Here is a 13,537-nt window from a genome sequence, read left to right as displayed (position 1 = left end):
ACATAATTACAGGAGTTTCAGAAACTGAAACAAAAACACAAAACAAAATCTCTTCTCACTCCAACTCTTCTTTCTTTGTAAAGATTGGAATCAAATCACCATCTGATTCCATTCAACTTTGTCTGCCCTTTATTACAACGGATGATCTATGCTGAGAATAACCCACAGTGAAAACCACGCTACATGCTTCTGTTTTCTAGTCATTCAGTATTAATTTGGCATTTTGATTATTACAAGCATGGGGACAGGTTTTTATCAATTTCCTTCAATTTTCTCTTCATCACTAGGGCCACACCGCAAGGGAAGGTGGTCAGGTTAAGGTTTGGAAATGATGTGAGGTGCATTTTGAATGATCTTACTCTTGTCCGCATCCACACTCTTTAAAGAAGTTTCTGATATTCATGAACATGCAGACTCAGACTGAGACTAAAGACCAAAAGAACTTCCCGTCTCTGTGACCCAAGAAAGAGGATGTCGGACTTTCAAGAGGGGAAATGAGAGGAAAGTCTGATATTAGGTAAGTGAGCACTGTTCCCCCCACCCCCACCCCGGCCTCGTATTTTTATATTACCTTGGGATTTTTCCTTTTTTGTTCTTTGGCCTCGCCGGTCAGGGATCCAACCCATACCACATCAGTGGCCCACACTGCTGCAGAGCCAACGCTGGATCCTCGACCCGCTGCACCACAGCAGAACATTTCCTTGGGGATGTTTGATGGAAGTGGGGTTGGGACCTTGGGGAGAAGTAAGGTTTCGCTCCAAGGTCTTCATGGGAGTGAATTTCAAGGCTGAAAATGAGCCAGATTTGGATTCTCTGCCTTGCTTGGCAGGTTGATGTCCAGAGTTTTCCTGTGCTCCCTCTCTCTCTCGTGACACGGAGTCAGAATCAAAGAAGCTGTGGAAGGTCTGGGGGATCAGGAAGATACCATTTGGAGATTCTGGTCCCCTGACAGAAAGTTGTAGATCTGAGGTTGGGTGAGAGTTTCCAGATTGTCCTATCATCTTCCTACCTGTCCAACTAAAAAATAAATGCTTCTCATTCAATGGGTAGGTAACGTTAGCCACACCGTCTTCTAGCTTGTGTCATGGTTAGGAGGGCCACCGAGTAGCTTACAAACCGGTCGCTGTTCTGAATCCAGGAGGAAGAAGTGGGGGGTGGATTTGGAACCCAGAAAATGGGCTTATTGTTATTTATAGGGCATGTCTTTTATGCCTGATTTTGACTTATATCTTTTTATCCTGTGGCACTAGAATATCACTCAATGGCAGTAAAAATGAATACGGTGCAAATTGGAAGTGGGCAGATACAGTTTTTCTTAAACCATAGGCTTAAAAGTCATATTAAATGTGTGAAGGGTCATTTACTAGGGAGTTCAGGTGGCTTTCTCCACCCAAGCCCGGAATCTTTAGGGATATTGGAAATTCAGTGTGTGTCTCTTTACACAGAGTTAGAATCAAAGAAGCTGTGGAAGTTCTGTGGGATCAGGAGGACACCACTTGGAGATTCTGGTCCCCATCAATTACTAAATAAGTTCACAATTTAAAAAATCCAACCAGCAAAACAAAACAAAACGGGGACCAGCATTTCCAGAACACACAGTGTCTGATTTCAGAATGCAGGTAGGAAAAGGTTAAGCACTGTCCTATCTTGCAGGTCTGCAGGATGACAGCAGGGATGGAGCAGATCAGGGAGCCAGAACCCAGTGGGAAGATGAGGGAGAGAAAATTGTCTTCCTCTTGAAGAACCTGGAGTAACTTCCGTAATAGGCGACCTTGCAAAAGACTCTGAACCTCACTTTTCTGAACCTATTTCCTCAATATGGGGGTAATAATAAAACTAACAAGCCCGCAAGAAGGCAGGGGCTGTGATGCCTTTACAATGTGTCATATGCTTCCATCATGGGCTTGTCTGTGCTGCTGTACCGCGAGATCCTCGCTGTCACTCTAAGCCTTCCAGGGTGTCCTAAACACAAACATTCCACAGTATTTGATAAGAGACTTTGAATGGGAGATTAACTTGAGGCCCCATTCATTTTTTAGATCTATAATCTTACCTTGTCTTTTTTTTTTTTTTTGCCTTTTCTAGGGCTGCTCCCTTGGCATATGGAGATTCCCAGGCCAGGGGTCTATTCGGAGCCATAGCCACCGGCCTAAACCAGAGCCACAGCAACGCGGGATCTGAGCCAGGTCTGCAACCTACACCACAGCTCACGGCAACACTGGATCTTTAACCCACTGAGCAAGGCCAGGGATCAAACCCGCAACCTCATGGTTCCTAGTCGGATTCGTTAACCACTGCGGGAACTCCTCTTACGTAGTCAATTTAAAAACACATACTTAAGGCCAGCTCTTTTGTTTGGCCTATGATCTTACAATTGCTTCTTGCCTAATTCTCCCCAACTCCCCTCCTCCCCGAGGCATCCTATGCCATCCCCAGAACATTATAAGATTATTGAATATAGTAGAGTTTTTGTACATTTTAAAAAATATTCCAAATAATGCCTTACACAGCTTAGGAAGTTACTAAACACATGTTGAAATGAACTGAACAGTGGACTTAACGTCTTAGGCCACGTTTAATAATCCAGCCCAAGGTGGCCCAGAGCCTATTTTTGAACACAGCCACGCCCATTCATTTATGTATTGTCTGTGGTTGTTTTTGAACTATAGTGGTAGAAGTGAGTGTTTACAACAGAGACCAGATGGCCTGCAAATACTAAAATATTTACTATCTGATCCTTTACAGAAAAGGTTTGCCGATTACTGACTTAGAGGGTTACCTCTTTTCTCCACTCACATTAACTTACTAGAACGGTGAGTTCTGTGCTTCCATCCCTCTCTTTTTTAAAAAAATTTTTGGCCACACCCCTGACATGCGAAGTGCCCAGACGAGGGATCAAACCTGTACCACAGCAGTGACCTGAGGCACGACGGTGAAATTGTCGGATCCTTAACCCACTGGACCAGCAAGGAACACCTGTTCTTCTATCTCTGATCATAGAATTGGGTCCAATTGTATTAACAGTAATGTGATTGTGATTAACAGAAGCTATTCACAGTGTCCCTGTGCAGATCCTTAGCTAAAAAAAAATGTTCCTCTGGCCTCTTGAGCAATAGACACCTTCATTTCCCACCCTTGTCAAATTGTTTTTTTAAAAAACCCCTCTAATTGTCTCATACTTAATTCTGTGGCATAGAAAGTTGTGTTTTGAGATGCCAGTATATAAACTATGGTAAGATCGAATAACAAATATTTGTCTTAAGGACGTCTGGATGAACAATTCTGGGTGATGTGAAGAAAGATTAGTTCTGGAAATACAAATAAAGGATTTAATGATATGTGCATATATATTGTATGTTAATAGAATGAAGTTGCCTTTCATCATGCTGAAATCATCTCTTCTCCAAACAATGTTTATTGTTTTAAGACTTTTGAAAGTTACACACAGAGATTTCAAATGGGAAAGTTACACCACATATGATTGTGTTTATGACTCTACAGATGCGTTTATGGTATAATTTTAGACTTTGTAGATTGTGGGTTTATGTGGTATTACAGGTAAAACATGTATACATCCTTAGTAGAAACACATAAGCTATGTTTATACTCTGCAGATTAGGGTTAAGTATTAAGACTGACATTTTAGCTAGTATTATGGAAAAGCTAATATCTATAATACACTTTTGTGAATCTATAAAATACAGAAAAGAAGTAGGTGACAGTGTTTCAGAACCTTGCTCAAGATTAAACACAGATAGTCAATATCTTGGGTAAAGTGTACAGACTGGTCTAGGCTTATTTAAAGAGGGTTGATACAGTGAAAAAAAAAATATGTCAGCAGGGTCTCCAAATGGAGAGATTATGAGCATAAAATTAGTATTCATATATTCAGACCCTGGCCTTCAATCTTGGCTCCATCTCTTAGATTATGTGTGGCTTTTTTAGGTTCTTACCCATTCTGTTCCTGTTTCCTCATCTGAAAAATAGGAAGACTGATGCTGCCACCTGGTAATATTGTCTTGATCAGTATGTAAGTTTGTATGATCAAGCTTTCAGAAGAGTGCCTGGCTCCATAAATGACAAGTATCACTTCTGTTTCCCAATCCAATACGAGGTGCTTCTTTTTGAGCCTCACTTGCTTTTCCTAAAACAGAGTTTGTAGAAGACCTGTCTTAGAGCTTTCATTTTTTTGTTGTTATAATTTTGTGGGGGATATGGGAAAAAGTGTAAAGAATAAGAGAAGGCAATAGGGAACTGGGTTGGTCAAAAGCAGAGATGGCAAACATAGTAAGTATAACCATAGGTCTACACAGGCACCTGAGCGTTAATACACACCTGGATACATGCACACATTTACCACACTTCCACATACACACAACACACCCAAACACACTAACTCACACGTTCTCATGCATACACTCTATGTTTGGCATCAACCTTTATCATCTATCAAAGAAACAATGCTACGGTCATCAATATTGACATCCAAGGAGTTGTTTCTCATAGTAAGTTGAGGTTTGTTTTATTTTCTTACATGTGTTAAAAACAAAGTGAAACAAAATATTTTCAGGAAATATAACAACCATAATTTTCCATGCTGGTAGCTTTTAGGAAATGGGAGCTTTTAGGAAAACAGTGCAGGGCAGAGGTTAGAAGAAGCAGATTTCAGTTCATTTAACCTCATCTGGACCCACAGAGAATTCAAATCTCTTTTTCTGTGTATATGTAAAAGTAGACCATAGAGAAGAATCTCAAGAGTTACCAGAAAAAGTCAAGATTTTGGATTGAGTTTTTTAGGTCAAAAAGATTCAGTATAAGACAAAACTCTAGAAAACATTTAGCAGTGGGCTGCATTTATTGCCAGTTAAATTCATCCACCAGAGGTCATTGGATGACCAGGTGACATATTTCCCACCATTTTTTTGAAATGAAAGGTTACTACCCCCTCTGGGCTTTTTAAAGAAATTGCAGTTTAGTCTCCAAAATAGGTTTAATGGAGATGAAGACTTTTGAGGACCATAAAGTTTTGTACTATGAGAGTTTGGCTTAAGATGAATTACTTCAATTCTGTTGGGGCACTGAAGTCATGACTGACCACACAATCACATAAAATCAGGAGAAGAATTTCGTACAAATGTACCTTTTACAACCATCCTACCTCCTAGTTATGTTACAGGCAGCACTGTGTTAGAGAGAAAGGCACATATTTTGGTTAATATCTCCGCTCTACCACCTACTCACTATGTAGTCTTGGGCAATCATTTAAGACTTCTAAACTGCAGTTTTCTCACATATCAGGTAGACAGAATGATGTTTACTATGTAGTGTTATTATAAAGACTGACCAAAATAATCCATGTGTATTAGTTATCTACATCTGTGTAACAAATGACCTCTTATTCCAAAACTTAGGGGTTTAAAAACAACATTTGTTGTATCCCAGTTTCTGTGGGTCAGAACTCCAGGCATGACTTAGCTGTGTTCCCTTACTCAGAATCTCCAAGAAGGATGCCGTCAAGGTGTTGTTTGAGACAGTGATCATCTCAAGGCTCATTGGGGAAGGATTTTCTTCCAAACTCACTCACATGATTGCTGACAGACAATGGACAAATGTTTTTGTTTGTTTGTTTTTTGCTTTTTTAGGGCTGCACCCGAGGCATATGGAGGTTCCCAGGCTAGGGGTCGAACCGGAGCTGTAGCTGCTGGCCTACAGGGCAGCCACAGCAATGCAAGATCTAAGCTGCATCTGTGATCTACACCACAGCTCACGGCAACACTGGATCCTTAACCCACTGAGGAAGGCCAGGGACTGAACCTGGGTCCTCATGGATGCTAGTCAGATTTGTTAACTGCTGAGCCACAAGGGGAACTCCTGGACAAATGGTCTTAATTACTAACTGGATGTTGGTCAGAAGCCACCTCTACTTGCATATCATGTGGGTCTCTCCATTGGGTTGCTCCTAATATGGCAGTTCATTTCTCAGAATGAGTGGGGGAGAGGTGAGAGAGAGGGCAAGCAAGCCAGAAGTCACAATCTTTGCTAACCTAACCTCAGAAATGCTTTTCATCACTTAGGCCATCTTGTATCCCCTAGAAGTATATTACTACATCCAGCCCACTCTCAAGTTGGAGAGAATTAAATATGGACATTAACACCAGGATATGGAGATCACTGGAAGCTGTTTTGGAAACTATAATATCATATAAAGCAGTTAGCACCTGGTTGTACAGAGGAAGTGTTTTTAAGATTTTTCTTCCGAGTTAGTATACGTTGGTAAGGATTTTTTTCTACTGGCAGGTCCAAACACAGAGAGGTATGGGGTCAGGTTTAAATTGGTCTTAGGGTGCTTGTAAGGGGATACAGTTTCTCTGTGACTGATTTTCTCTATTTGTGCCTGAGTTTCTCCCATACACCATGAGAAATATAAAATAATCATGGGAACTAAAAGGCTAAAATAAGTCGCTCAGAATATAATGATGAACAACAATATAAATGTGGAGACTATTATAGAACTTCCTGGTGGCTCAGTAGGTTAAGGATCCAGCATTGTCACTGCTGTGGCCCTGGTTACTGCCGTGGCCTGGATTTGATCCTTGGCCTCGGAACTTCCGAATGCCAGGGATACAGCCAAAAAATGTGAGTACTATTATTCTTCCCAATTTTCCCAATTCAGTCATAGGGTACATGGGCTGAAACTAGAAAAAAAAAATCCGTACGTCCAATTCACTTCCCAAACTTATCCTAGTGCTCCACTCTATGCAAAAATAGGAGGTTTCCTGGCTTGGTCAATGCAGGAGTGATGTCTAACACCCATCTTTAAAAGGAGGTTAGCTATCACTCCCATAGATTTTCATTACATCACTTCTCTTGTCCTGACTTCAGTTCTTTGAACTCAGTGACCTCATTTCTACCCTGTTTCAGCAGATGCTACTGGAATGTCCAGGTGTCAGACATGGCCACTCTGCAAGTCCTCCGCCTACATGACCTTAAACTCTGCAATAGCTCTCTCTGAATATGCCTGTCCCACCCTCTCACTCCTATTAAACTAGTTTTCTGCCCTTATGAAAAGATCCAACCACAGCTCACATTCCCTTAATTTGTCATCTCAGACTTTTCTTACTATTCTTCCATTCTACCACTCCGGATCCTTTTTTTTTTTTTCTTTTTTGGCTGTGCCTGCAGCATACAAAAGTTCAGGGGCCAGGGATGGTACACAAGTCACAGCAGTGACAACATTGGATCTTTAACTGCTAGGCCACCAGGGAACTCCCTTTACAACTATTTTAGACAGGACTGGATCATTACTTTTTTTTTTTTCCCCAATACATTATTTTTTTTTCTACTGTACGGCATGGTGACCCAGTTACACATACATGTATAGCACTAGGAAATATGTCTAGTCACTTATGATGGAGCATGACAATGTGAGAAAAAAGAATGTATACAACCCCGGATCTTCAAGCCATTTAAACCAACTCACCACCAGACTTGGCAATTTCTAAACTTACGCCATTTCCAATCCCAGGTCAATCCTCTAGCTCCTTCCCTTACTCTAGCTTGCAGGATACTAAGAATTATTGGAGAAAGTGAAAGAAAAATACTGACTTAGTCCTCGGCACTTTTTGCTGGTTAACCCCAGCATGATCTTCAATGGTACTTAAAGATCTACAGTTTAATAATCAAATAGTCCTGAGTTACTGTGGCTGTAGCTGTGGCCGGCAGCTGTAGCTCCAATTCGACCCCTAGCCTGGGAACTTCCATATGCGGTGAGTGCGGCCCTAAAAAGACCAAAAAAAAAAAAGAGAGTGAAATAGACATTTAAATTCTGGATCTAACATTTTTTTGGCAATATGAACCTAAGCAAGTTATTTTAATTATTTATGTCTCAGTTTCCTCATCTATAAAAGGGGGATGGGGTATAATTTAAAAAAAAAAACTTTTTCTTGTTTTCTCCTCCCTTCTCCTCCCTCCATTTTTTTTTTTTTTTTGCTTTTTAGGGCCGCACCCACAGCATATGGAAGTTCCCAGGCTAGGGGTCGCATTGGAGCTCCAGCTGCCAGACTATGCCACAGCCACAGGAACACGGGATCCGAGCCGCATCTGCAGCCTATGTGGCAACACCGGACCCTTAACCCACTGAGTGAAGCCAGGGATTGAACCCACATCCTCATGGATCCTAGATGGGTTCCTTAGCCACTGAGCCATGAAGGGAACGCCCTTCTTTCCCTTTAAACTCTCTGACACATTTAATTCCTTTGGTCCTAGGCACCTCTATTAACTCCTCTTTTACTTCTGTTCATTCTGTGCTATCCCCGTTTTTCTCCTACCTATATATGAAGCCCTTGTGCAGTGTTTGCAAATTTTCTCATAATTTGCCCCCTATAACAACAGTTGGTATGTTTTACTTGGTCCCAGATGATTACAAGGGCCTCAAGAACACAACGGTTTTGAGCCAAGTTTGCCTGTATTATAGTCTTCACAGGGCCTTGCACGTGGTAATCACTTACTAAATGATATAGAACAGGGATGGATTTAATATTTAAGATGGTTGCCTGCATGCTTTTAAATTTTGGCTGCATTCAGTGTGTGTAAGCCAGAAAAACAGTTCTCTTTTTCAGCTTACTAAATGCCATTCTCCGGGCTAAAAAAATGTAAAGAGCATGCTTATTTTGTCATCCACCCCATTTAGCAATTGCTGTTCTACATGTAAAAAAATTTATCAAAGGAGTTCCTTTCATTCCAATTCGACCCCTAGCCTGGACACTTACATAGGCCACAGGTGCGAAAATACATAGCATAAAATAAAATAAAATAAATTTATCAAAAACCATACTATAATTCCAAGAAATGAACTTAATAGCCAGGCACTATTTTCCCAATTGCTATAGTGTGTGATAATTTCAGGTCACAAGATCGCAAAATAAAAAAAAATAAAAAAAAAAAAGATGGGAAAAAATAAAAACAATCACAGCATTTTGTGCCCACCCTGTGTGAGATGAAAGCTACTCTCATTTAAACTTGGGAAATGACACAACAGTAAAACTCAGGGGAAAATGACTGAAAATATTACATTATCTAATATCAAGACATTACCTGTTTGGAGATAAACAGAACACTGCAGCAAGCAAACGAGATATCTTATTTTGATATCTTACATTGTTGAAACTCCTTGCAGCCAGAGCTTAAAAAACTAATATTTGATCATTTTAATTTTCAAATGCTCTGACACCCCTCCGCACCTTCGGAGTCAGCTGTAAACTAATGAATCTGGAAATGATCAATTCATAGTCCTTTCCTTCGTAACTTCTTATCAGAGCTCGCCTGCAGCCATGCATCTTCCTCAGTGCATGTTGGGATGTCTGAGGCATTTTCTCCTTGGTGACCCAGATTCTCTGATCTGTGTGTCTATATCTAGCTTCCAATTATGTAGAGCATCTCCTTGAACATGCTGCGTAGTCCTTATTAGTGACTTAGAGAAACAAAAAGCGAAAATAGAATAGGCTGTATTCTCCAAAGGACACTTGAAAGAAACATTTGATTTGTGATATGTGACTTGCCACTTAATGCTTATTTTAAACGTATGAGTAACGAAGACTTTTCTGTGTCTTTCTCTCAACATCCTGAAGTTCCAGTTTTAAAGTTTTCAGAAAACAGGACATAAAGGAAACAGACTCACAGATACAGAAAACAACCGGCACTAGAGAGGGAAGGAGGTAGGGCCATATTGGGGTTGGGGATTAAGAGGTACAAACTACTACGTATAAATAAATAATCTGTAAGGCTATACTGTATTGGCTACATTCTCTAATGTAGCCAATATTTTATAATAACTATAAATGGAATATAATCTTGAAAAATTATGAATAATTATGTTGAATATCTGAAACTTATATAAGAGTGTATATCAACTCTGTCTCAATTAAAAAAAACTTGGGAGTTTTCAAGGATGTTTCACCTGTGCTTTTGAATAGTCAATCAGTTATCACCCACTCCTCCTGCCAGGTACCACTGCCACTTCTAGGTACCACCTTGAACACTACACATTGCTGTCTTCCTCGAGACACTGCAGATCCCTACCTGCTATTGCTGTCCAAGCACGGGAACGCTAATGGGTCCAAGGCCACGTGACACTTGAGGGAAGGTGTTTGCCTCGTGCCTCATCCATGGATGCTCTGCTAAAGGATGCCAGGGCACTGCTGCTTTGCATGGAGTTTGAGTTAAACAAACTCTCTTTTGCTTGCTGTTATCATTCCTGCTTCCTCCCATACCATCTGGCCTCTTAGGATTTAAACATGACTCAGTTGTTATTTTAGCCAAAAGGCAAGGCTAAAGGACAATAATATACTCAGATGACTAGAGCTTTGTTCCTTAATCATGTCTGTCTTGACAAACTCCTTTTTTACTGGACTGTGTCCTTTCCCAGATGTTTTCTCAGGCTTCCATGTAAATAAATGCCTGGTGGGTTGGCCCTACCCCTTCGCCAAGCATGCAGGGGAACTGGGGGCCTCAGAACTTCACACTGAGCTTGGGCTGCAGCCCTGTGCAGATAGAAACTAAGTGAGGTGGCCGGGCCCATGTGAGAATGCTTAGCCCAAAGCCGGTGCTTAGGCCTAGCCTGGTGCAAATACTTGAATCACAAGGAATAGCAAACTCTTCAAAATCAACAGCATTAAGTGTGGATTGGTTTTATTCTCATTTACGAATCTTAGCAGGAGTAAGAAGACTTGATTTTGGCATAAATCAGTGTGGATAAAGTACATGTGATTAAACAGTTCAGTCATTAAGTTTAGGGGGCATTGGGGTCCTAGTTGTTGAATAAACACAAAGAGAGTACAAAATCTTGTCCTCAGGTCCAACAGGAGTGTGTCACTTAGCTAGGGGACCTGCTTTTATCCTGTGGTTCCCTGGGAACATTTAATTTACTCCAGAGCTGCAGCTTTCAAAAAAGTTGAGTGCAACTTTTAGTAATAAACAGATTTTAAAGAATGACCCAGTACACACACACACACACACACACACAGACACACACACACGCGTGCACACCCATTCTTACATATGTGTGTGTGTATGTGTACAGAACTAAAACCCATTTCTTTTTTTCTTGGCTTTTTTTTTTTTTTTTTTTTTTGGTCTTTCTGCCTTTTCTAGGGCCACTTCCCACAGCATATGGAGGTTCCCAGGCTAGGGGTCAAATCGGAACTATAGCCACCAGCCTACACCACAGCCACAGCAACACAGGATCCGAGCTGCGTCTGCGACCTACACCACAGCTCACGGCAACAGTGGATCCTTAACCCACTGAGCAAGGGCAGGGATCTAACCTGCAACCTCATGGTTCCTGGTCGGATTCCTAACCACGACGGGAACTCCAATCTTTCTTTTTCTTCTCCTCCTCTTCCTCCTCCCCTACCTCCTCCTCATCTCTCTGTCTCTGTTTCTCTCTCTTTCAGTATTAACCAGGACCCAATGATGGGTTACCACTGCTATTTGTTTCACAAGCACTGCCAAAGAAGAAGTATTTATGAGATTTCAAAATACCCCAGAGCAGAACAAGCCCATTTGGGAACTCTGAAAAACTGGAAATGACCTCCCAAAGCTTCTCTTCAAGAACTGAGATAGGCTGACTCACAGCAGAATCCCTTCAGTCTGAGTCGGTTTCAGAAGCTCCAGCATCTGGCCAGGTGGTACCATAGTGGCTTTTGAAGAATCTTCCCCATGTGGCAAAACGTCACTGGGGGAAATCTCAGGACTGGATGAAGGAAATCTCAGGTCAGCAATAAAGGCACCCTGACCTTCAACTTCAGTTGGCATTTGTGTTAGTCCTTCTCTCTGAAAGTATCTGTGGCGTCAGCTGTGAGGTCTTCTCTCTGCCTGGGGAATGAACATGGAGCTTTACTGGTTGAATATTTTTCTCCCTAGTGCTGGGGGTTGCTGAGGAAAAGGGATGGTGGAGGAGAGAAGGCCAATAAAGATCTCTACGCAATTGCTCTGTCCTAGAATATGGGACCCTATAGTACTCTTGGGCTAAAAACAGGGGAAGAGAGGCACTTCGGGGGACCTTATCACCCTGAAGCTGCTATCATGTAATTATTTCCATCCTTCACCCCTCATCTTCGTCCCAATAACCAGATTCAAGATTGACACGTTCCAAGATCTGCATGTGTCGGGGGCAGCTTCTCATCATCAGCCTACTGACTCTGTTGGGGCACTTTGGAGTGAGTCCTGTTGCCTCCCAGGATCCAGGAGGCAAGGAAGAGGGAGGCAGCTTCCACCTGGGAGGCCAACAGTGTCCAATGCCTGCCCTTCCTGGACCCCCGCTGGGAGAAACAGGCTTAAAGACCTTACAGTTGCCTATTACCTTTATTTAAAATGTTCTCTGCAGGAATTCCCATTGCGACTCACGGGGTTAAGAATCCTACTAGCATCCATGAGGATGCAGGTTCGATCTCTGGCCTTGCTCAATGGGTGAAGGATCCAGCATTGCTGTGAACCGTGGTGTAGGTCACAGATGCAGCGAGGATCCCGAGTTGCTGTGGCTGTGGTGTAAGCCAGCAGCTGGAGCTCAGATTCAATCCCTAGCCTGGGAACCTCCATATGCCACAGGAGCAGCCCTAAAAAGGAAAAAAAAGAAAAAAAATGTTCTCTTTAGTTCTGTAGAAAGTATTCACACCTTCAATTCTCTTCTCTATGGAGAATGCCTATAAACTTGCATTTCCCAGACCTATAGGTGAAAAAAGGGAGGAGGTTACTCTGTGTATGTCCACTGACAGTAGACTTTGAGGAAAGCTGCCAAAGCAGTGAACCCATGTCCAGGAAATGAGAATGAAAATGGTTGCTTGGGTCTACTAAAAACTCAGCTTTTATTCCCATTAAAACTTTTTTTAAAAAGTGTGATGGTTTGGAGAATAAGCTAGGATGGTACTATTAAGGACATGTCCTTATAAAACATTTGAAGATGTTTTTCCGTTTAAAAGACAAAGGCAAACGTGTATGAGTTCTTTGCTCTGGTTTCAGTGCTCAGATGCGTCTATGGCCTCACACGCAACATAGAGCAGGGCAGAGAACAGGCGTGGAGGTGGTCCCCTCAAAAATAACCTTGCACCTCCTTTTCTCGAGGGTTTCACACTGGCAATGTGGCACATGGAAGAGTCAAAAATGAAATCCACATCTGGCGGCTGAAGCAGTAAGAATTTGGTACATTGACTTCTGCATCCTGAGGTCTCCCTGTGCCAGACAACCCCAGCTCCGAGCTCTCCGAATTGCCAGAAACATGCCCCCTCCCCAGGCTTGCGCTCTGTTCCCTGAAACATAAAAGGGCCACGATAAGCATGTACTCTGTTCAGCATCTCACGCGCTGTGCATGCTTGATTATAACTGTTGAGCCAGCCCTTTCCCTGGGAGTCAAATGGACACCTCACAGAGAACAGGACCCCGTCAGGCCGCTGGGGGACCATTCCAGAAGTTGCTGCTCCAGTGTGCTAAATGGTAGCCTGGGGCCTGGCAGAGATTCCCGCTGCTTCCTAAACTGCCTGGTAAA

Source organism: Sus scrofa, chromosome 7, assembly GCF_000003025.6.
Source record: "Sus scrofa isolate TJ Tabasco breed Duroc chromosome 7, Sscrofa11.1, whole genome shotgun sequence".
NCBI lineage: Eukaryota > Metazoa > Chordata > Mammalia > Artiodactyla > Suidae > Sus > Sus scrofa.
The sequence above is the reverse complement of the archived record's forward strand: the minus strand, read 5'-3'. Positions refer to the sequence as shown.